This window comes from Tachypleus tridentatus, chromosome 13 (assembly GCF_004210375.1).
Source record: "Tachypleus tridentatus isolate NWPU-2018 chromosome 13, ASM421037v1, whole genome shotgun sequence".
Taxonomy (NCBI): Eukaryota; Metazoa; Arthropoda; class Merostomata; order Xiphosura; family Limulidae; genus Tachypleus; species Tachypleus tridentatus.
In genome coordinates this window covers 33,931,694-33,955,454 of record NC_134837.1, presented here as the reverse complement: position 1 = coordinate 33,955,454, position 23,761 = coordinate 33,931,694, and the positions used below count along the sequence as shown (strand labels likewise).

General features: G+C 34.7%; 1 protein-coding gene across 2 annotated transcripts in view; it reads right to left on the bottom strand.

Moving 5' to 3' along the window:
• Window positions 1-23,761, bottom strand: part of LOC143238100 (zwei Ig domain protein zig-8-like) — a 132,255-nt gene that overhangs the window by 64,931 nt on the left and 43,563 nt on the right. The gene's annotated exons all lie outside the window — the stretch shown is intronic.

The following is a 23,761-nucleotide window of genomic DNA, read 5'->3' as shown; positions in this document are numbered from 1 at the left end:
GTTAAGCTAGCGAAAAATTTGCTATCTGCCTGTATATTATTATTATGAAGAAACAAAAAACAAGAACAACTAATCACTCGAAAGGATATCGGTTCTGTTTTGGAACGAGTTTATCTTTCGTCTGGACGTATGTAAATGTTTGTTTGGAGTGTGTGCACAGACCATTGGCGAACATCTTTCCCGCTCAGATTTTCAAAATACACTATCTGAACATTTACCTATTATTTTTTTGACTTGATGTATTATTTCGGGAGAAAAGATCATCATCTTACCAGACGTCCCCTCCTCAGGTCACCGACCTAAACGATGGCAAGTAATAAAAGTACTGATAAGCTAATGGAGTTGTTTGTGAAGAACTGTTACACAACCATACAAAGAAAGGTGATAAAAAAACGTACTAACTGCTATAAGTTTTACGTTTATGAACTTAGTCTTTGAAAGGGAAGCCGGAGCAATGTAATTGCCCGCGAAATATATGATTCAATGGTGTAAATCATTTAATCGGAAATAAATACACCATCAAGGAGAGAAGAAGAGGTCATTAAAGCTCTTGACCCCTCCCAAGTCACACAAACACGGCCCAAAACCAATTAATATAGTTTTTCCTTTTTTAATTTCGCTCAAAGCTACACGAGGGTTATCTGCGCTAGCAGTCTACTAGACAGTCATCACCACCACCAACTCTTGGGATACTATTTTACTCCCGAATAATTGAAATGACCATCACATTATAACCATCTCGCGGCAAAAAAGATGAGCATGTTTAGTGTTACAGGGATTCGAACCCGCCAACCTAATATTACTAGTCGAGCGTTCTAAACACGTGGCCATACTGGGCCCGATTAATCTAGAAGAAACGTTTTGTTAGTATTTAGTAGTATTGTAAGATATTTTCAATTAACATTTTCTCTTTCATTTATTCAGTGAAATTTAACAAAGTATCTCATATTCATAGAATAACTTTTGCCTTTCATAAAGAAAAGAACTTATTAATTTCCACAGAATTTGGAGAAACACCCTGAAGATTGATTTCTTAAAAAAAAAAACAAAAAAAAAACCTGTTCGTCAGAATCCTTGGGCAAGGGTAAACGAAACAAGAAATTATGTGCCTTCAGTAATGGGTAACATGACACATGTAAAAGGATGAAGAAGACCTCTTTTCTGCTTAGGGTATGCTGTTAGGCCTAGAAATACTAATTTGTTTACAATGATATAATAATTATTTGGTTAGGAACAAGCAGCTAGAAGGCAGCAAATACGTTTACTTTTATAATGGCCAATTTCGCTGAGGTTTGAGTTGAAAAAAACACCTGTCTGTTAAATAACGTGTCTGTTATTTTTTCATTTGTGTGTGTGTGTTTCCTGGATTTTAAAGTTACTCTTGGGGTGTATAGTCACTTGTGTTTCAATATAATTCAATTCTCTTCTTCACCTTCTATGTCGGAAGTCTTTTCGACAAACAACATAAAAGAATAACCGTTGAAAATTCCTCAGAAAATGATCGAGTTGTCTTTCAAAGAAGGGATTTCAAAGCCTTTCTTTTCTCCACCTTATTACGATTCATTTATATTCGCTACAAAAGTTGAAGAAACCTTGAAGCTAGGTTTAATGTGGGCCTCTGAGCTGTAGGAAATTCCCGTTACTGAGATCGATATAAGATAAAATCCAAGCCCCAGGTTCTCTCATCTTCAGTTGTGTTAGTTCAAATTGTTTGTTTTTCTTTTGTTTCCTTGTGTGTGACTTTTAAATATGCCAATAAGTCATTAGTGTTTGAAGCCTCAGGTTGCGAATTGCTCAAATATGTAAGTTTTGTATCGCTTTCTACTGAAATGGATTTTCTTTTTCGATGATCATCAACATCTATTTGAATATTGCACGTGCTTTTGAATGTCATGTTATCCTACCTGAAACTTTATATAAAATACAACGCTAATATACAGACACATATACATGTATTAGACCATTGTAAAGGAAGTGCAACACCCTCTGACTCCATCTTAATTATTGTATTATGACTTTTCCATTTCAAACCACCGCCTGATTTCAACTGACTATTGATTTGATATTTTTGTCCTGAATAAATCCTGCATTACATAAGGGTTAAATTGCCAGATCAGAGTTCCCAATGCTCAAACATATGTGTTTTTAATATGGTACCTCAGACTAGAGAGACGGCAATCAATCAGCAGCACCGCTCGACTATAATTCTACTCTCAAACCATATAGCAGAATGGACTGTCACTTTCATCACGCGCCACATAAAAAAAAATACGGAATGAGTTTACCAGCGTCTTGCGAGTTCAAACCTACACAACGGGTAGACTTAGAATGTTATTTAATCCAAAGAAATCTCTTCTTTTTTCCCTTTCTGAATCCCCCAGTGGCTCAACGGTATGTCTACGAACTTACACGGGTTTCGATACCCGTGGTGGGCAGAGCACAGGTCGCCCATTGTAAATTCTAAAATCGCTTGAATTAGTTAGTTCCCCGCAGGGATTCACAAGACTAAATTTAGGGGTTCGATTCCCTCTGTGGACTCATCAGATACCCTGATGTGGCTTTGCTATAAGAAAAACACACACACACATACATTTATATGTGTGTGTAGAATACAGATTTGGTGGTTTTTGTCATCTGGTTCTATATAAAAAAGCTGATCTGTCTGTTATTTTTTCAGTTGTGTGTGTGTGTTTCCTTATAGCAAAGCCATATCAGGCTATCTGCTGAGTCCACCGAGGAGATTCGAACCCCTGATTTTATCGAAGTAATGTTTTTCATAAGATACAATAAATATATCCAAGCCAAATGATTCCTAGATTTTGATATTAAAACATCCAGCACAAGATATCGCTTTATTATTTAAAGTGCTAAGAGCTACAGAAACAGTGATTTAGATATTTAAATTGGAGGCCATATTTGTTTTTACGAAGTAGTTTTAAGATATGACAAATTTAAGTTACTGTAAACATTTTAGTAAACAAAAAGCTTAATCGAAGTGAATGAAATTTTAATATTTTTTTTACCAATTCACAACTGATTCACTACGTCAGTGGTTTTAAAAATTAATAATTTCCTCAGTTTTAATGTGAAATCACGTGTACAAACACTTACAACAACTGCTTAAATTATGAAATGATAAACTATTTGTACAAATCAAGCTTGGTCCGGTGGTTTTACTTTTTAATTTCGCGCAAAGCTAATCGAAAGCTATCTGAGCTAGTCTTCCCTCATTTTGCAGTGTAAGACTAGAGGGAAGGCAGCTAGTCATCACTACCCACCGCCAACTCTTGGGCTACTCTATGACAAACGAATAGTGGGATTGAACGTGACATTATAACGCCCCCACGGCTGAAAGGGCGAGCATGTTTGGAGCTACGGGGATGCGAACCCGCGACCCTCAGATTACGAATCGCACGCCTTAACACGCTTGGCCATGCCGGGCCTAAACTAGAGAGAAGGAAGTTAAACATTACCACACATTGCCAACCCTTAGGCTACTCTTTTACCAACGAATAGTGGGACTGACCGTCACATTATAACGCCCCTCCCCCGCCTAAATGGGGGAGCATGTTTGGTGGGACAAGGATTCGAACTTGCGACTTTCAGCTTGCGATTCAAGAGCCCTAACTACCTGATTATGTCGGGCCACAAAAGTATGGAAAACGTAGATAGCCCTCGTTTTGCTTTCCGCGAAATACAACAAAACAGCTTATTCAGAGGAAAGTTTTCTTCAAAAACTTTGGAATGCGATTTTTCAGCATATTTCTAAAGCAGTAACTGAAACATATTTAAGATAAATATTGTATATCACGAAATCATTTCCGTAAATAATGCTTTTAAATATAGTAATTTTTTATTTTGTTATGTTGATTTTTCTTTCATATAAGATATAAATTGTCATTATAGAGAATTGCAATACTTTTAACCATAAAATGTGAAATTAGTTTTCAAAAATTGTATTTCATTTTACAAAATGCGCACTTCTTTCTTTGGATAAAGGCCCGGCATGGCCAGGTGGTTAAGGCGCTCGACTCGTAATCTGAGAGTCGCGGATTCAAATCCCCGTCATACCAAACATGTTCGGTAGGTGCGTTATAATGTGACGGTCAATCCCACTATTCGTCAGTAAAATAGTAGCCCAAGAGTTGGCGGTGAGTGGTGATGTCTAGCTGCCTTCCCTCTAGTCTTACGCTGCTAAATTAAGGACGGCTAGCGCAGATAGCCCTCGTGTAGCTTTGCGCAAAATTCAAAACAAACGAATTCTTAGGGTGTAATTTTAACCCTTGTTCATCTTACTATTTGCCAAGTTGTTTTTATATAAAATACTTGAGTAAAAAAAAAAAAGTACTCGTTTAGAGCTACTTGTTAATGAAATATACTTTATTTAAACGTAATACGTACTAGTATAATAATTTATCTTGTCTCGACATATATTATGTGATTGGGTTATAATCTTGCATATTAACGGTAGTACAGTGGACCCCAGTATATAATTTCATCTAGAACTGCGGGAAAACTTGTAAACCAGTTCAATAAGATTAACATTAATATGAAACCAAACTCTTGTCTGAATTATTTAACCTTGAACTGAATAATTAGTATTTACTAGTATAAAGTTCATTATACTAGGCTTTGTGTCGGGATTAGCACTGAAACCCATGTAACCCATAATGTAGGAAAGTGTAGCGCAGGTAATTAAAGTTTACTCGTGTTATTAGTAACATTTTGCAATAAATTAGGTCTCTTTCTATGCACAGTCATGCAGAAAACGCAGAAATATATGAGTAGTAATTACAGCACTTGTCAAACACGATGAAGGTGGTCACATGAGCACGAGGAACGCTAGAATGTTTTTAGTCACGTGACTGAGATTGATAGTACAAGACCTTCCCTAGAGGTTAATGTAACCCGCCATCTTTTAGCGATAATTAAAATTCAAATACATATGTCATTACTCTATTAATTATTTCAGGATGTTTTCAATGCGTCGAACGTATGTATAATACACCAGAAGCTCCGAGCTTGATGGTTTGTTTGTTTGTTTTTCTTATAAATTATAATAGTCGATAACAATTTCAGTGTACTAAGTCATTAAATGTGAAAAAAAAGATTAAAAAAAGCTGGTGCATAAATACAATCACACGCACATTTGTACACACTTACATTTGTATGTGTAAGTATACATGTTCATATAAAATCATAATTAGTCAAAAGAATGAAAACGAGGTATTTAGTAATAACAATGACACCATGAACCAGAATGCTTTGATTGCCCTTGTTTTGACCCACGACTGGTTGTATACTTATAATTTGTATGTACTACGACGTGTTTGTTTGGCTTTGTTCAATTTACTGCAATAACTGTTTAATAAACCTAATCTAATTTAGTGGCATTGTTACGCAGGTTTTTTCACATTGATAGGGTCGTCGCCTGTTGGTTGACGAGCTCGGTTTGTGGATCTGAAGTTCCTTGGTTCATAACCATTTGACGCAAAGCTACACGAGGGTTATCTAAGCTAGCCATCCCTAATTTAGCAGTTTAAGGTAAATGGAAGACAGCTCTACCACTCACCGCCAACTCTTGGACTACTCTTTTAGCAACAACGAATAGTGGGATTGACTGTCACATTATTATGCTAGGGTACTGTACTTTATCTTTATCTCAATATTTTAAATTATCATATCATCCGTATCACCAAACTAAAAAAATTATTTTTTACCGACGGCTCTAAAACAGTTTTTGTTTCATATTTTAAAAAGCAACTAACTTTCTATCCTCAAAGCACTGTTTAATCATGTTGTAAGATACATTATTCAATGATGTCTAAAAAATAACACATAACTTTTGTCCAATTCTTAGATAATATTATTTTAAATTAATTTCCCAACAGATTGTTCTTTTGTTTTGTTGTTGTTTTTTGTCTCTGTCAATTTATAAAGGAATGTTCAAAGCTGAATCAAGAAACACTACTATTAACACCCCCTATTGGCTCGGTGGTGAACCGAGGACTTATAACGCTGTAAATCGAGTTTTGACACTCTCGGTGGGTACAGCTCAGCTAGACCCTTATATAATTTTGTGCTTAATAATAAAGAAATCAAAAACGTATATTATGAGTCTTAGAACGTTCTCCATGTTGACTCTAAATAACTACGCTGTAGACTGAATAAATTACTTCATTTTACTTTATAATTACTCTGAATTATTGAAGTCTACCTAATTCTGTTATTATTAAGAAAAAAAAAAGAAAACTTTATCCAGTATTGGAAATGTATTCCACCATGATGAATTTCTGTGGAAACATAAGCTGATTAGACTGACTGATTAACAAGTAATGCCCAACAGAAATGTTCTGTTCGAATTCACATTATCCGGTGATTATTGGTTCGTGAATTTTAAGCATGGATATCAAGCATTACGGTGGCTTCATTAACCCATTGGTGAAACCTTCGAATGATCAAGTGATTGTAGTGACGAAAAGTTTAATTGGCAGAAACAGTTACTTCGGTGGACGAGCAGACAAACTTCCTCCCAGTTACCTATTCATTTATTCATTCTCCAGCGATCTCTTATCTGTGTCTGGCTGTGTTAAAGTTTTAAAATATGGTTTGTAGTTTAAACTGTGTGATAAATGGGCAGTTAGGACGTAACGTGGATACGCATCATTATCGCAGACGCAAGGTTTTGAACAAGACATTATCAAGAGATATATACACAGATAATCTCAAAGACTGGTTACGTTTAAGACTCGGGACATTTAGAGATATGGTCATAGTGGCTGTAATACTACATTTTGCGAACAGTTAAAGACATGTGTGTGACAACCGGCTATAAATACACTAATTACGGTTACTATTTTCCAATTCTCTGGGTACCATGAAAAGTTATGGCTTCCCTGACTAAATAACTGAGCATCAAACATATTGCAAAAGCTCACGCAAACAGACCAAACTCCATTAAAGTCAGTTCTGCTTCGATATATCCAAGGAACTTGGAACTTTCGTGAGTACTAACTGTTTTATCTTTGCACTGCAAGACAATATCAATATATTAGAAGTCTCGGCAGCAAATGGCAGCATTTGTTATACAATAATATGGTAATTGCTACGTAATTTAAGAAAACCGATGTAAATGTCAATTCATTCAACCTTCTCGACAGGTTATCGTGGACGTAGATAGAACTTTTGTTTCATTTGCTTGTATTGTCTGTTTTGTGAACACCGAGAGGCAGTTAGGCCTATAAAACTGTTATATCAATAGAAGCAATCAAACCAAGCTCGATGTTTTTATTATGCATATTTTTCAAGTTCGAATTAAATCTTGCAATCAGGGGATACAATAATTATAAATTTTTCACAATAAAACAAACTGATATTCAGATACTTTAAATAATAGTGAAAGCTGTGTGTGTGCTTTCTTATAGCAAAGCCACATCGAGCTATCTGCTGAGTCCACCGGCTGATAGGGTAACGAGAAACTGCCGTCAAGTTGGTATTCGAATGGAGAGAATACAACAACTTGCTATCAAACGAAACGTCATCTCTTGCTTCAATCTGCTATAAAAAGAAACGTTATTTATAGAATAAACTTATATTTGTTAACATATACAGGTATCTTATCACACGCATCATAAAAAGAAATATTTAAGAGTATAATAAATGCTAGGCACAAATTTTATGTTTAATTTTTATTATTAGATATTGACATTATTTTAACACAGAAAATTAGTCTGAAATGGAACGTGTGGTTTAATACTTTCTGAGCATCATTACGTCACACTTTCTTGATGTCTATAGGTTTGGATCGAAAATAAAATTGGGGCACGAGAATTACTTCAGAGTATGTACGTCAGACCTCGTGTGTTGACTATTTAATCTGTTTCACCACAAGATTTTTCACTCCAAAGACAAAGTCTTGTGCAAAATTATCGTTACAGTTAGCAGTCTTTTGCTTAAACTGCAGTTGGGACTAATGTTGGCAATAACGTAATTATCTCACAATAAGGCCCCGGTATGGCCTGGTGGTTAAGGCACTCGACTCGTAATCCGAGGGTTGCGGGTTCGAATCCCCGTCACACCAAACATGCTCGCCCTTTCAGCCGTGGGGGCGTTATAATGTGATGAGCATTATACTATTCGTTGGTAAAAGAGTAGTCCAAGAGTTGGCGGCGAGTGGTGATGACTAGCTGCCTTCCCTCTAGTCTTACACTGCAAAATTAGGGACGGTTTGCGCAGGTAGCTTTTGTATAGCTTTGCGCAAAATTCAAAACAAACCAATCTCACAATAAAATTATTTAAGAAAACCCAATTAATCTCAAGTAGTAATTTTCACTTTATTTCAGTCTAGTTGTAACAATATTAAATTCCATAAAATATTTAATTTTATAAATCCCCTAAATTCGTTATTTCTTACCAAGTCTGTTGCCAGGTTTGCTGAGGGAGGTATTTTCTTGTAATATATGTGACTGCAACAATAGGTCCAGTCAATGCTATCACAGCATGGCTATTATATGCTGTTACAAACTTACTTCACTTTTACTCTATTTAGTTTTACTGTACAGCTATAGGAAAATAATTAATTATCTTCTATACTGGGTGACATCCAAAGTTTAAGAAGGATGCCGTATGACGTCACAGATATCACTTTTGCGATAAGTCTGCTTACTTTTAGATTATAGAAACAAATACAATGAACATTCGCACTTTACTTTTAATGCATACACAGAAGATTGTTTAAGACTCGTGGGTCAAATGTTTACATGCCTCTGTCATCGATTCTCCATATATTGACGTCATCGATTATGTTCAGTCTGCTGTTATATGTTTAGCCTGTACAGAAACACAACATTGAAATTTTTACTTAAGAAAACTCACTTCGAATCTCTACAATTTCGATATCAGACGCTTAATCATTTGCGTTTGGGGTTTAGACAGCATCGGGTGATTTGAGGAACACACTAGTGACACGTTTTTATCTTTTGTAAACGGTTGCACTTGTGGCGTCATTGCCAAAAGATTCGTAAGTGGATCCAGATCTAAGATCAGTAACATTTAATTACAGCTTCTCGCGGTAGATACAAAAACTGGGAATATTATTAGAGGCATTTTGGCTTTCATTACTTGATGTATCAATCGTAGACCAAATTTATACTGCATAAGTTCCACGTAAAGAAATCACTCACTTGCACGTGTTTAACATATACAACAGAAGCCCTCACTCCCAACTTATCCCAGTCAGTGTACATACACTTTTGTTAACAACCATGCTGTTATAAATCATCATCTATTATACATTATTACAACCAATATCTTAAAAACTGATATCTACGTCTTCAAGCCATAGAAGCTACATTTGTTATAATTCATTATTTCTCAGATTGTTTGTCTTGAATACGCAATTCCAAAGAAGCTAGGCAGTTATGTATAGTTGTATATGTAAACGCTCGAGCTGATAAAACAAAAACAACTGTTAAAATACTCTACTTCACTGGTCGAAATAATCGATACAAAGATTTTTAAAACAAACCCTTTTCGAGAGTACAAAGGTCCCTAATTTAAATATATTTGTGATCGTGATTTTTTCTCTGGTTACTTTAACGACAGCAAAATAGATGAATGTTTATAAATACAGAAGTTTAGTACGTTGTATTATAAAGAAAATAAAGCTTCGCCACATTTCGATCTGACAGCCGTGCATTTTGCCAATTATTTTGCAACGTAGTTTTCATTGTGAAAAGCCCTGTTGTAAGGCTGTCATGTCAAAAGCTCACCACTATGAAATAGCATTAACAGCCGTTTCATTTCCCAGGTCCTTTAATTATGGGACAGTTGAAAATATATGTTGTGCAAACAACTTGTGCCATCTTTTTCAGTCTGTAATCCTTCTTGATTGTATTACATACTGTTGACTGGAAACGTGGACGACCTGCACCACTGTCCCGTTGTGTTCATGTATTATCACCAGTTAGAAGACACCACGCTTTGCTAATCACCGTTGAGATAGCACTTGTTGCAGGTTTCTATCTGAGTGATCCTACTTCTTTAAGTTGATCCGTATTCCTTTGTTTTACAACGCCATCAAGCACAAGGGATAACACCGCCTTTCAAATCCTAAATCAATGATCTGAACACATCTTCATATATTTATGTGTATGAATACTCGGTGTCAGAAATATATGTAACGAAAACATTCAGTTTTCGATGGCATCGCTCACCTTAAGCAATACCAAACAATTTCAAAACGTAGTTCTGATACATTCTTTTCCATTTCGAGTTTATATCGATTACACCTGTTAGAAAAACATTTTGTAAATCTAAAATTAGTGAAATTAATCTGCAATTACCCCTATTTTCTTCAAAACAGCCTCGACAGCTAATTTTCGCAATGTGTAACGCCGAAAGAGATGACTTCGTTAGTGCAAGAGTATGGTAATTTTGAAATAACGAAACTGAATTACCTCAGTCAGTATTAGAACCTGGATTCTAATATGATTTAAAGCAATTATGAATTTTCGTTTAGTATAGTCTGAATGTTTCTAAAACACAAAGATAGTAAAACAAACTTATATTTACGGTTTCTGATATGACTAATTTGATTTTTCAAATCCCTTCCCTCACAATTCCCTGGAAATGAGATTATTATGAATATTTTAAATGGATTATGGCAACTCTAAAACAGCGACACAAAATTAACAAAAAAGTTAACTGGATTTGTTTGTTTGTTTTTTTGTTTTGTTTTTAATTTCGCACAAAGCTACTCGAGGGCTATCTGTGCTAGCCGTCCCTAATTTATCAGTGTAAGACCAGAGGGAAAGCAGCTAGTCATCACTACCCATCGCCAACTCTTGGGCTACTTTTTTACCAACGAATAGTTGGATTGACCGTCACATTATAACGCCTCTACGGTTGAAAGGGCGAAAAACTTCGTTGATCCGAGGTTTGTCGCTGAGATTAAGAAAAAAAATAATAAAAGTGACGTGAAGTTTTGAAATCCTTGGGAAAGTTACAACTTGATAATACCCGTCTTCGTGGAAAGGATAGCGAGTAGAAAACTGTCAATAGTTACAACATGTGTATCATTGTATAAGAATCGTTAAAAAACAATACAACACATATCAGTTATGCGTACATACATTTTTTATTTTACTTTTATGTTGATTGATAAAATCAAAACGTTCTTTAATCAGAACTGACCCTTTTGGGGAATGAAGACACATGTCACATCCTGGTTTTTAAATGATGTGAACGTTTGAAATTTCGATCTATTGTTTGTTTTTTTTAATTTCGCGCAAATTACACGAGGTCTACCTGCGCTAACCATCCCTAATTTAGCAGTGTAAGACTAGAGAGAAGGCAGCTAGTCATCACCACCCATCGCCAACTCTTGTATTACTTTTTTACCAACGAATAGTTGGATCGACCGTCACATTATAACGCTTCCACGGTTCAAAAGGCAAGCATGCTTGGTGTGACAGGGATTTGAACCCACGACCTTCAGATTACGAGTTGAGTGCCTTAACCACCTGGCTATGCTGGGCCTTTCTCCAATCAGTAGCTAGGATATATTATGCGTAGATAAATGCGCAGAGAGGTGTTACTTTGTACTTGCATTGTCATATTTTTCAAGACTGGACTTAGGACAAACAGAGGCAACACCATAAGAGAGAAAAAAAAAGTGCTGAAACAGTAAACAAAATTATAAAAGTTCTTGAAGGTCACTGTTAATTTAGAGTGTCCTTCATACATGATATATTGCTTCCTGCTAACGTTAGATAATTTCATAACATCCGCTTTTATATTTGTAATTGATGACCTGAAGTCGTTTCTAACGCCACAGCTGACAGCAAGATGTCGTCTCTGCCTTTCCTGTTAATGGTGTTGAAAGTTAAGAGTTTAATGAGCTGACACGGACCTAACATACGGAGTTATCTTTCATTCCTTGAAGACACAGATAAATAAAAACCTGTAAATATCGGTAACAACTGCTTTGGTAATTACTTCATATGTTTATGTTCTTTATAGTTACTTGACCAAAGTGGACTTAGAAATTATTAACACGAGGATATCAAATTGTTGTGTTCTCTTCTTTTTGAACCGACACACGGTCTAGTTTATTGTACCTTTTGTAGTTCACGTGAATGAAAGTAAGTTAATTTATAATATGTTTACGTTTAAAGAGGGTATGGGAAAAGAATATATAAGTAAACAATGAACGTGTATCATGTTATTACACATAAATCTAGATTCCTGATCACAAAGAAAGTGTATTGTAACTATCACTTTTTGACTACTATTGTAGATAAACTTTTATTGATAATTATTGTATAAATCATTTTATTGGTAAATATTGTATATGTCATTTTATCCGTGACAGTTCCGTATGTTTGTGTATGTTCTTTTGTTAGTGATTATTGTATATATTATTTTGTTGGTAAGTATTGTACATATCCTCCTATTTGAGAATATTGTAGATAATGTTTTATTGGTGAGTATTGTATATATCCTCTTGTTTGAGAATATTGTAAATAACGTTTTATTGGTGAGTATTGTATTTATATATTCCTATTTGAGAATATTGTATAATAACGTTTTATTGGTGAGTATTGTATTTATATATTCCTATTTGAGAATATTGTAGATAACCCTTTATTAGCTGTTTAGCAGAATTACAGTTTGAGAATATTGTAAATAACGTTTTATTGGTGAGTATTGTTTTTATATATTCCTATTTGAGAATATTGTAAATAACCCTTTATTAGCTATTAAGCAGAATTACAGGCCAGAGTAATTTGCACATATTTACGCACGTTGGTATTTGTTTTTTATTATATACACAAACAAAATAATGCTCAAACACCATAGAATTTCTATTTAGACACATCTATGTCGATGTCCAGTTCAGGATGTTCTCATTTCATGAGATAATTTGGAAAGATAAAATATATTTTAAAAATCATTCCGTCGAGTTGTTTAAATGTATTGTGTACTTAAAGTACCAGCACATTCTTTTGATTTTTTTATATCACAATTCGTGATTCGTTAGAATGTTTTGTTTGTTTGTTTTTAAAACTTGTCTTATTGGACTATCTGCTGCGTCATCAGCCGGAAGCAAACCCTGAATGACAACTTTGTAAGTCCGTAAACTTACTACTGTCCCACTGAGGGACATTTGAATTCAATATTTTATTTTAGCCTGTTTGGCTGTTCATAACTAAGCACAAAGTTACATAATTGGCTATATATGATCTGCCCACAACTGATATCGTAACTCGGTTTCTAGCATTGTAAGTCCGCAGACATACCGTTGTCCCAATAGGAGGGCGTTTTATTTTAGTTGGACAGACTTTTTTATGTCAAACATCTTCCCTCCCCGGTGGCTCCCCCGTAATTCTGAGGGCTTATAATGTTAAAAATCGGGTTTTGGTACCTAAGGATGGCACAACATAAATAACCCATTGTGTAGCTTTGTGCCTAAAACAACAAAGCAGAAAGTATAAATCCATATGTTATAAACCCCATCAAAAACAAAATTAGACAGAATTATATTTGTATAAAATCTTAGAATCAAATAATAAGTGTTGTTGCTATATTTTTAAAATGTATATTATTATTATTTAGCTTACAGCATTCTAGGCTTCCGATAGCCATTAGTCACATCGCCATTGGCGAAAAGAAACAGCCTGTGGCTAAAAAATCTAGTGTTGGTTTCGCCACAGTGACGAAAGATAATAATTTTTCGGTCTTGGATGGTTTTCCTTTATTTATTCTGCTCAAGTTTCGGTCTTGAACAGCTTTCGTGGTTTTTATCGCCGTCCACACCATTAATGATCACAAATGACCAGAGGCGCCCCCCAGCGAGTTGAAGAAACAAGAAGCGTCTTTAAAAACTTCCACTGACTGTAATCTATATTTTCTTTATATATGTATTTTTATGATTTCAGGGATATGACAACTAACAAATTAAATTTTAAAAATATATTACTTAGCTGTGCTAATGATTTCTTTTAGTTTCATTTCTTATGCTACATGTTTGATTCTGCCCGTGGTACACAAACAGTAATCAGAGAAAACCTGACTTTCATCAAACCAACGTATGGTCTGTATAAAAATGGAAATCCCACATTTCGTTTGACATATGTTTGAACTGAGATCATGACAACTCCTAGATCAGATAAAAAGACATCTAAACAGTTAGATATATCAAGTTTTTTTCAAAAGAAGGTCGAAGCAACAACATCAACTGATGGTGGGAAATCCACTTCCAAAAGAAAAGACAGCTCTGAAGAAACTGAAGCTTGCAGCAGTGATCAGACTGTCAGTGTGAAAAAAAATATATACCTGCAATTTTCACAGAGTTGTTGAAGAAACTTGGTTTTCACAGTTTCCTTGGCTGGAACATGTTTCCCAACAAAATACATTTCATTGCAAATTTTGCAGGGACAACAAGAAGACAAATATTTATGCTACCACTGGGAAAACTGCTACTAAGCCTAAAAAAGACGACTTGGTGAAGCATGCACGGTCAGAAGATCATCGCAGTGCAGTAGCATTACAAGTTTTGAAGAAGGATGTCAACTGCTGGTGTGAATGTGTATGTGGGGTGTAAAGGTGGCATTCAGGCACAGATGGCCACATGACTTGTACAAACAAAAGGAAGCCATCCCAACTGTGAAGTTTCATTCCCTCCTTCCACTACAAGTATTTAATGTAAGAATATTCTTCATTCTAGTATTAATAAGATACTTTCTGTTTTATACAGTATTTTCTTAAAACAAGCGGCAATTTGACAATTTTCTAAAAGTGAAACATTTTGAAAATATCTATCAAAAATGAAGTAGCTAGCCAACTATTCCAAATATCTTTGTTTATTACTTTAATTGATGGTCGTATTTCAAAACACAAGTTCTTATATATTTTTGACAGGGAGTGGAACAGAGAGCTTCATATACACCCACAGCCAGTCTCTGGATGATATGTACAGTGCCGTAAATCTTGTGGTTCAGGATGAAATGCAGGCAGACTTTCGGGCATTGCCTGTCCCATTTTTTGCTCTTGAAGCAGATGAAGCAACTGATGCAATAAACATCTTTATACTGATAATTTATATCACGTATCTTTCATCATTAGGTGAGGTTACAAGTCGATTCCTTGCTGTGCGCGAGCTGACCAACACTGGGGCTGATTTTATCTACAACACAATGCGCTCAGTCATGGCAGATCGAGGATTATTTGATGTTGACTTGGTTGGACTTGCAACTGATGGTGCAAATGTCATGGTGGGAATAAAAACAGGTGTTGCTACAAAATTTAAGGGGGAATGCCCCTGGATAACAACAAGTCATTGTTTGGCACACAGATTACAGTTGGCAGCTGAAAAGGCAGCAAACCAGGTGCCATACCTTGTGAAGTACATTTCAGTTTTGAACCAGTTTGCAGAAAGCCTGAAATATTCTCCCAAGTTGTGTCGGGTTCTGAAAGAGAGCAAAGCATTGCATAGAGAGAAAAGCAACACAATCAAGCAAGTGTTCATCATACGATGGCTCTCTTTTAATGATTCCGTCCAAGCACTAGTCAACTGTATTGTATCTGTGATTAGCTGCCTGCAGGTCGTAGCAATGGAACGTGGTACTCCAGGCCGAGTCTTGCTACATGGTCTGGTCCAGCAAATTTCATGTTACAGCTTTATCATGATGACACATATTTTGGCTGACGCTGTTGACATTCTTGGACTTTTGTCAAGATCTCTATAAAGAGCTGATTTATCTTATGACCAGGCTAAAGCAATTATTGATGGGTCAATTCTGTTAATTCAGTCGCTGGTACACATCCCTGGTCCTTACACACAGGCTGCACTGAAGGAACTCCCACAAGCTCCTGATGCCAGTGGTTATACTTCTTACAGAGGCCATGACATCAAAGATATTGATAAACAACGTGAAAAGTACAGATCAGCTGCTGAATCATTTGTTGAAGAGGTGGTCACAAGACTACAAGTAGCATTCCCAGACACTAACATCATGTCATTTTTCTAAATATTTAGCCCATGTCACAGAAGAGCAGTATTTGATGAGAATGATCTGAAGAAACTCGTCCAGCACTTCTCTCCTTTCGTCAATGAGAATGAGGCACTGACTGGATGGTTGCTACTAAGGAACATAATGGAACAGGATGCTCACAAAAGCAGAAACATGAAGAGCTTCTACAAGGAATACATCCACCAGACCCGTCAAACTTTTCCAAATCTGTCTCAGCTTGCAGCAATTGGATTAATAATTCCAGTTACATCTGTTGACTGTGAGCGGTGAATTAGCAGGTACAACAGCGTCAAAACAGATTCCAGGAGCAATCTGTCTGTGGCCAAGACAGACATGTTACTGAACTTATCCATGGAGTCTAAACCTTTAGATCATTTTAACTTCGACTCTGCATTCAGATACTGGGTCACTCACAAAGACAGACGTGGGTGTCATTCCCTGTTGAAGAAATGTGCTTCGTAACCTCACATATCAACTTCTACCACATCTTCTGTTGAGAATGACTTGGCTGAAGAGCTGCCATTGGATTTATCTACTTACTAGTCATGCTACCATATTCTAGTTTTAAGCCTTTTTTTTGTTTGTTTCTGTGTTATTTTGAGAAATGTATCTCTTTATTTTCCTCTTTATCATGTTTATTTTGTTTGTTTTGTTTTTTTGGCAGGGAAGATTGCTGGGGAATAAAAAATAGTACAAAACTTAATGTCTTGTAGATTTTCACATAATTACAGCTATTTTTTACTGGATGGAATAGATGCATGTTAAAAATCACGCACCACACAGTTTTTGGCGACCTAAATTTGTGTCTAAACAACTGTCACTGTGGCTAAAATGAAATTACTTTGTTTAGTCACAGTGGCTAAGAGAGTTATTTTTCTAGTGGAAGCCCAGAATCTGTATTCATCTCTTTATAAACCTCATACATGTTTGGAGTTTAAGACCCATAATTTTTGCTCGCATGATACGTTTAAATTTTGGTAATATACTACGCAAAAATGTTATTAGTCCATGTAAAGTAAGATAAAGTTATCTACCTTCAACTAACTATACTGAAAATCTTAGTCCAGAATGTGTGAGAATGATGCATTGAGATAAAGCTAAAGTTTGGCTTTCTAAATGTTATTGTTGGACAGTTTCAACAACCACTTCTAGGCTTACATCGAGAGTCGCTGTGTTTGATCTCTGAACTTAACTTAAAAAAAAAAAGAATTATCTCTAACTGTATGTTAGGTTCATGACATATTATTATTCTTTATTTGTTTGGAACCCGTACTGTTTAACCAAAAATGAAAATGTTAAAATATTTTAGGTTTATTTGTAGTTAAGAACATCTGTGCTCTGCTTACTACGCGTATCGGAACCAGATTTCTATCATCGTAAGTTCGCAAACATACCACTGGAAAGTCTTATGCTTATTAATACTGAGCAGTTTTAGAAGGAATAAGTTGTTGTTCAGATATTCAATAAGCTTTTCTAGCACGAACTTACTTAAAAGTTTTACTACTGTCGACAAATTACTTAAATGGCTTGATTTAAGCGTATCACGCTATACCGTCACTTAATTTAACACGTAGAGCAAGTGCAAGTTTCGACTATATTATATTTTTTCGTCTCAGCTTACTCGTTGTATCAAGATTGTGCGTCAGTCGCGCTGTGCGATGGTTCACGAACTGTAAACTGGGGCATTACGCTATTTGTATTCTAGTAGCAAAGTCGTGTGATATTTTCTAGGTGTTTAGATGTGCACGACATCTGTATTTCAAGAGGATTTAACCTGAAGTCAGTAGTTCCCAAACAAGAATTCCGCGGAACAGGATCAGAAATCACGGATAAACTGTTCATATATATATATAATTGTTCAGTATTACTAATGCACTGCAATTAAGGTTTCCGTTTCCATTAAAAGTAACATTGGTCGTTTTAACGTGCATCAGTTAGTTATAGTCCTGCAAGAATCATACTTTTAATGACGTGCTACGTAGATTAATTCTACTGTAAAAGAGCTATATATATATACAAGTGTAACGGATTTACTGTTATACGTTTATTTTAAAATTGATGTTTGTTTTAGTTAAATATATATTTAGAAATGTGTGTAACTTATATTGTTAAATTGGTATTGCGAAAGTCCCGTCTGTTCTCTCAATGTATAGAGCATTCACGAGCGTTATAATCAATACTAGTAGTGGTGGGCCAACTAAACTTTGCAGAACCTTGTCTAAAGATTATAAATCAACGCGCCAGGAGATAGCAAGATATTGTTGGGTCGTTACAGTCAGTATGCTATAAACCATGGAAGTTATAAATGTGATAAGTACTTATTAACTGTAAAACTATAGATATTTCACCAGGAATGTTTATATATATTTCGAACATTTTAAACCGTTCAATTTCAGAAAATTAGCATCTTACGTTAGTATTTCTACGAAGACATTAAATATCTTCCTCGGTGAAAAGTGAGCTTGTAAAACACGTGAGACTAGCCACGAATAGAGTTAGCCAGCTTCCCCGTCATCTGAGGTGTGCCCGTGTATCAACATAGAATTAATTCGCCCTCCGTGAACCGTTGATAATAGATTCAGCTTCAGATCTGATGGATAGAGGACTCAGTATTGTTTACAAAACTACTATATATAAACCATTATTTGTAATAATAATTACAATAAATTGTATTGTTGTTTTTATGTTAAAATATATTTGTGTTGAGGAATACTTGTCTGTATCAATCTTAATGGCAGATATCATAAATTTGATATATGTCAACAATCAATAAACTTCTATAATAAATTTTTCGGCATATAATATAATAAATGGGAGACTCGTACTAGATGAAGTGTAATACATAACACAACTAATAAAAAATATTGGAAAATTAAGTATGATGTAAGAACAGCAATGCCAAAGAGTATAGAAACTAGGTAAGGATAAATGTACCAAACCTGTTTGTTTGTCTTTTTTTAATTTCGCGCAAAGCTACTCGAGGGCTATCTGTGCTAGCCGTCCCTAATTTAGCAGTGTAAGACTAGAGGGAAGGCAGCTAGTCATCACCACCCACCGCCAACACTTGGGCTACTATTTTACCAACGAATAGTGGGATTGACCGTTACATTATAATGCCCCACGGCTTAAAAGGAGAGCATATATGGTGCGACGGGGATTCAAACCCGCGATCCTCAGATTACGAGTCGAACGCCTTAACACACTTGGTTATGCCGAGCCTTGTATACCAAACCATACAAACCCCACTCCAGTAATTAGGGCATTACCCCTGTGCCAAAAAGATGCCACCAGGCAATGTTTGATGTAGGGAGAGAAAGGGGTAGGAGTAACGATTTTGTTACATATGGCGTGCTATTAGGCTGTCATGACAAGTGAATATGACAACATATTTCCACTCAGTGAAATCACGTGGTGTATTTCTAGAGTCACACGAAGTTTATTAACGTGTCTCAACGTTACACTATTTAATACAATCAGTTTCAAACACTAATTCATTAGTTCTAGATTTAATGACGCTTCCTGAACATTTATATGTAAATCGTGCTAAAAAAGTCGTTTATTTAAATATCATGCAATGATTATTTCGCAGGTTTCAAGTAAGATCGGTGTAGTAAAAATTCTGGGCACAATATTTATTTTAACACTATTAATTTTCTCACGATAAATATTTTGCAATCTTATCTACACAAAAAGATTGGTCTGTTAAGAACGTATTTACGTGAACACGTTTTACAACAAAATCTTGAACAAGCATATGATTACTATATTTGTGAAATCCAAATATGTTTCGACACATGTATACAGCGACAATAAGCATAATATATAAAATACTGTCCACATAAAGAAAGAGACAAATGCACATGAGCTTAGGTTATAAACGCAAAATCCACATTTCACAACAATGAACATGCACGATTATACGACAAACTGCAACAGTCTGTAACAAATAATCTAGTTTTTGTTTGAATTATATCCCATTTTATTTTCAAAAATAAAATATATTCTGAAACAGTGTTACGATAACACCTAAAAATCGGTGTATTTGACTTACCTGCCTTTTTTTTTTAATGTTTTTATAGCTGGATAGTGTTACTATCATATTGAACGTTCAGTTAATTATTTATTACCTTATATTCTTATAAATATTGAAAGACCGTTTTACTACATAACAAAAGTTATCACCCAGTAACCGAGCTCATAGGTTCAGCTGGAAATGTATCCAAGCATTGGTTAGAACATTATATTAGGTATTAACGTTGCATAATTTATTAACCTATTTAACTTTAGCTGTGACATCTCTAGCCGACCCACGAACTCGAGTAATGGACGACAAATCCTTTCAGCAACTGCCACAAACTTATACGTTCCAATGTAACTTAACAATAACCTAGTAGGTTTAGAATAGACTGAATATGATCTTTTGTAGCAGTGTACGATGAGTAAACTCTGATTATCTCTCTGTGTATGATTGCAGTTTTTGTCTGGCATGATGATTAGAAACTGATGTCAAACAGTGGCTCCCTCTTTTTTATTCTTTCCGCCAATAGAAATAACACTTGAAGTAACAATATGTTTACCATTGTACACCAATTTACCATCAAAGAGTGACTTTATCAATGATCACAAGAGTACTTTAAAGGTATATAACCTCCTTTCATATCCAAACTTAGATAACTGTGGCTTAAGTAGAACCATGTACAATAATGTAATGACTTTAACTTGTTCCTGTTACTACAGTGAACTTTTCTAATGTTCATAACGTTTGTGTAAGCTTCGTCGACATGTAAGATGTAAAACCCTATTATTATGCTATGCAGTAACAATAATAGTAAATTTATTATAGTAAACATGACCTTTGAATGATGATCTCTAGAAATAAATCTGATCACGTTGGTGAATGTTTTCTCATGTGAATATAATAAGAATGCTCTTTGTAAACTGATTTTATGTAAAAGATGGATTTGTCTTCTCTAGTAGACTATACTTTTGCTGTGAGATCACAAAACTTAGAAGTATATTACCATAGTGCAAATTTTCCACTTTAATATTAATGGTATTTATTGTTACATGACAAAGAGATGTAACAAAGTGTTTAACACATTCTGTCCTTTATGTCGAACAAGAGCCGCCATCAGTGTTCTGTGTCGTTGTATATCAGATGAAATATGATGGTGCTTGGTTTCAGTAAATGATGTAAAAATGGATTTTCCTCTAGAAACAGTCGTTGACCAACAAGTAATTAATTTACAAAGGTCAGTAAGAATAACAATAATTGTACACTAACTTAATTGTATCGTACTTATTTGAAAGTTAATTTAATCCAGGTAATCTATGCATATTTCAATTTGTGTTATTTGTAAATATCAAAGGTTATTATGCTGCCAGCTTAACCCTTGGATTAAATTGAAAAGCATATTCCAAATTATAAGATAGACGTTGGTGTTATTCCTTGACATTGTTAAATGAATACACCTCTAAGAATTTAGCTGATCTACAGATCTTTGTGAGTTATATCTAAATCACAAATATGTGAGTTCTAGATCAAAAAAACAGAAGGTAATAACTTATAAGCAGAAAAGTACCTAATTGACCATCAAATATTGGGGATTTTATGAATATAAATTTAGCTTTCTATGATGTTATGCAAAGTACATGAATATATACGTTTGTTTTGCTGATTGTTAACTTCAATGACATACAAAATTCGTTCTTCATTGACTCTGACAATGAAAAGCGAAAGTACAGTTTGTTTTGTTTGCAAAGTTTTTCTGTAATGATAGATAGTACACTTGATGGGTTTACAAAATACGAAATAAAAAGATATATTTTCTTGTCTTTTGTTGTCAAAAACTTGAAAGATACTGAAATAGAATTTCTAGTTTTTCCATCATTTCAGTAGAAACAAATGTATTACCTGAATTTCCCAAGGAGTGGTTATATGACTAATGAACAGAGGTGGACGCATTAGTCACAGTGGTTTACCCTTAGGCATTACTTCTTAGAGAGTTCCTTCGATCTGGATTACATATGTGTATAAAATAACAAGTTTGCATACCTACAGGCAATGGTTACGAGTGTATAATTTGTGGTGAATGTTTTCAAATCATCACCTCCGTACAAATCATTTTGGAGAGTGCTCTTTTTATTTTGTTTATAAAGATTTGGTTTTATTTATTCAGTTGTCTTCCTCCCAGTGACACAACTGTATTTCTGTGGACTTAAACCGCTAGAAACCTGATTTCGATCGATACCCGTGGTGGGCAGAGCACAGATAGCCCACTCTGCAGCTTTGTGCTTAATTCCAAACAATCAATCAATCAATATTTATGCATTCATGTGATTAAACATTTAAATATTCCCCAATGTTTGAATATGTGTAATACTTTACTCTAGTCTTTACTTTCATATATTGAAAATACAATATTAGGGTGTAAAATGTCAGTTTAAGCTGTAGGAGAGTGGTAATCAAAATCAAATGTTTAGCAATACGGTCAGTTTAATTATGGCTTTCAAGTGTATTTTGTAGTTTCAGAAAATAAATAAACTTTTATTATTTAGGAGAACACCGTTTATGTTTCATTTATGATGATTTGTTCTATTTAACTAATAACGTACTAGAATAAATATATATCACAAGTATTATTAGATTAAGCTGTATGTCTGTACCACAAGTATTGTTTCATTGAGCTGTACGTCTGTACCACAGGTATTAGTAGATTGAATTGTATGTCTATATCACAAGTATTATTAGATTGACTTGTATGTCTATATCACAAGTATTATTAGGTTAAGTTATATGTCAATATCACACGTATTATTAGATTGAGTTGTATGTTTATGTCACAAATATTGTTAGGTTGAGTTGTATATCAAGATCACAGGTATTATTAGATAGAAGTAAGTCAGTGTAAACAAGTTGTATTTACAAAATGTGAAAGACGGTATCTTTTATCATGAGAAATGACAATTGAAATAATTATTCAATAACTTTTTGTTATCAGTTATTTTATATATTTTGTTCTTAAAATTTTCAAAGGTAGGATTCATGCGTGTTTTATTTGATAACTCTTTGATAAAGTCGTCTTTCTCTGCAGTACCATAGAAAGTTTCATTGATAGAACCTAATAAATTCAGTTGTGTTACTCTTGGATTAAATATTGGTTCAATAATAAATGTATTCACTCTTATAACTGCTGGTGTCAAATATAGCCATGAATCTTCATGAAGACTTAAGATGTCATAAGAATGATGAGCTGACTCAGATCGTAGATTTTCACACTGTTCTTTCCTCGGTACACTTGTTTAGCATGCATATTAATAAGAGTTGATTCATTCATTACTTTTAATTGTGACTTATAGTGTTTAGGAAAGTATCAAAATGAGAACTTTCTTCACATAAATTCTGCTATTCTGTATTTGATGAAACAAAGAGAATCTTTTCACATATCATATAAATACCACGATAATCAAATTAATACGTAAATAAAAAAGGACACGAATTACACAATTTCTTTCTTCTAAAATAAAATTTTCTTCAGTTTTGCTATGCACAGTTAAGTTACATTAATGTTTAAAATCCTCAGTTTAAATTCGTCGCATTAAAGTGGTATCTCAGTTGATTATAGTTTTCCTTCTCCAAAGTCCTTGAACCGTCGAATTTGAATATTCAAATTATTCTCATAAGTTAACAGAGTGATGTAACGATCATTCCCAATAGGACAGGCATA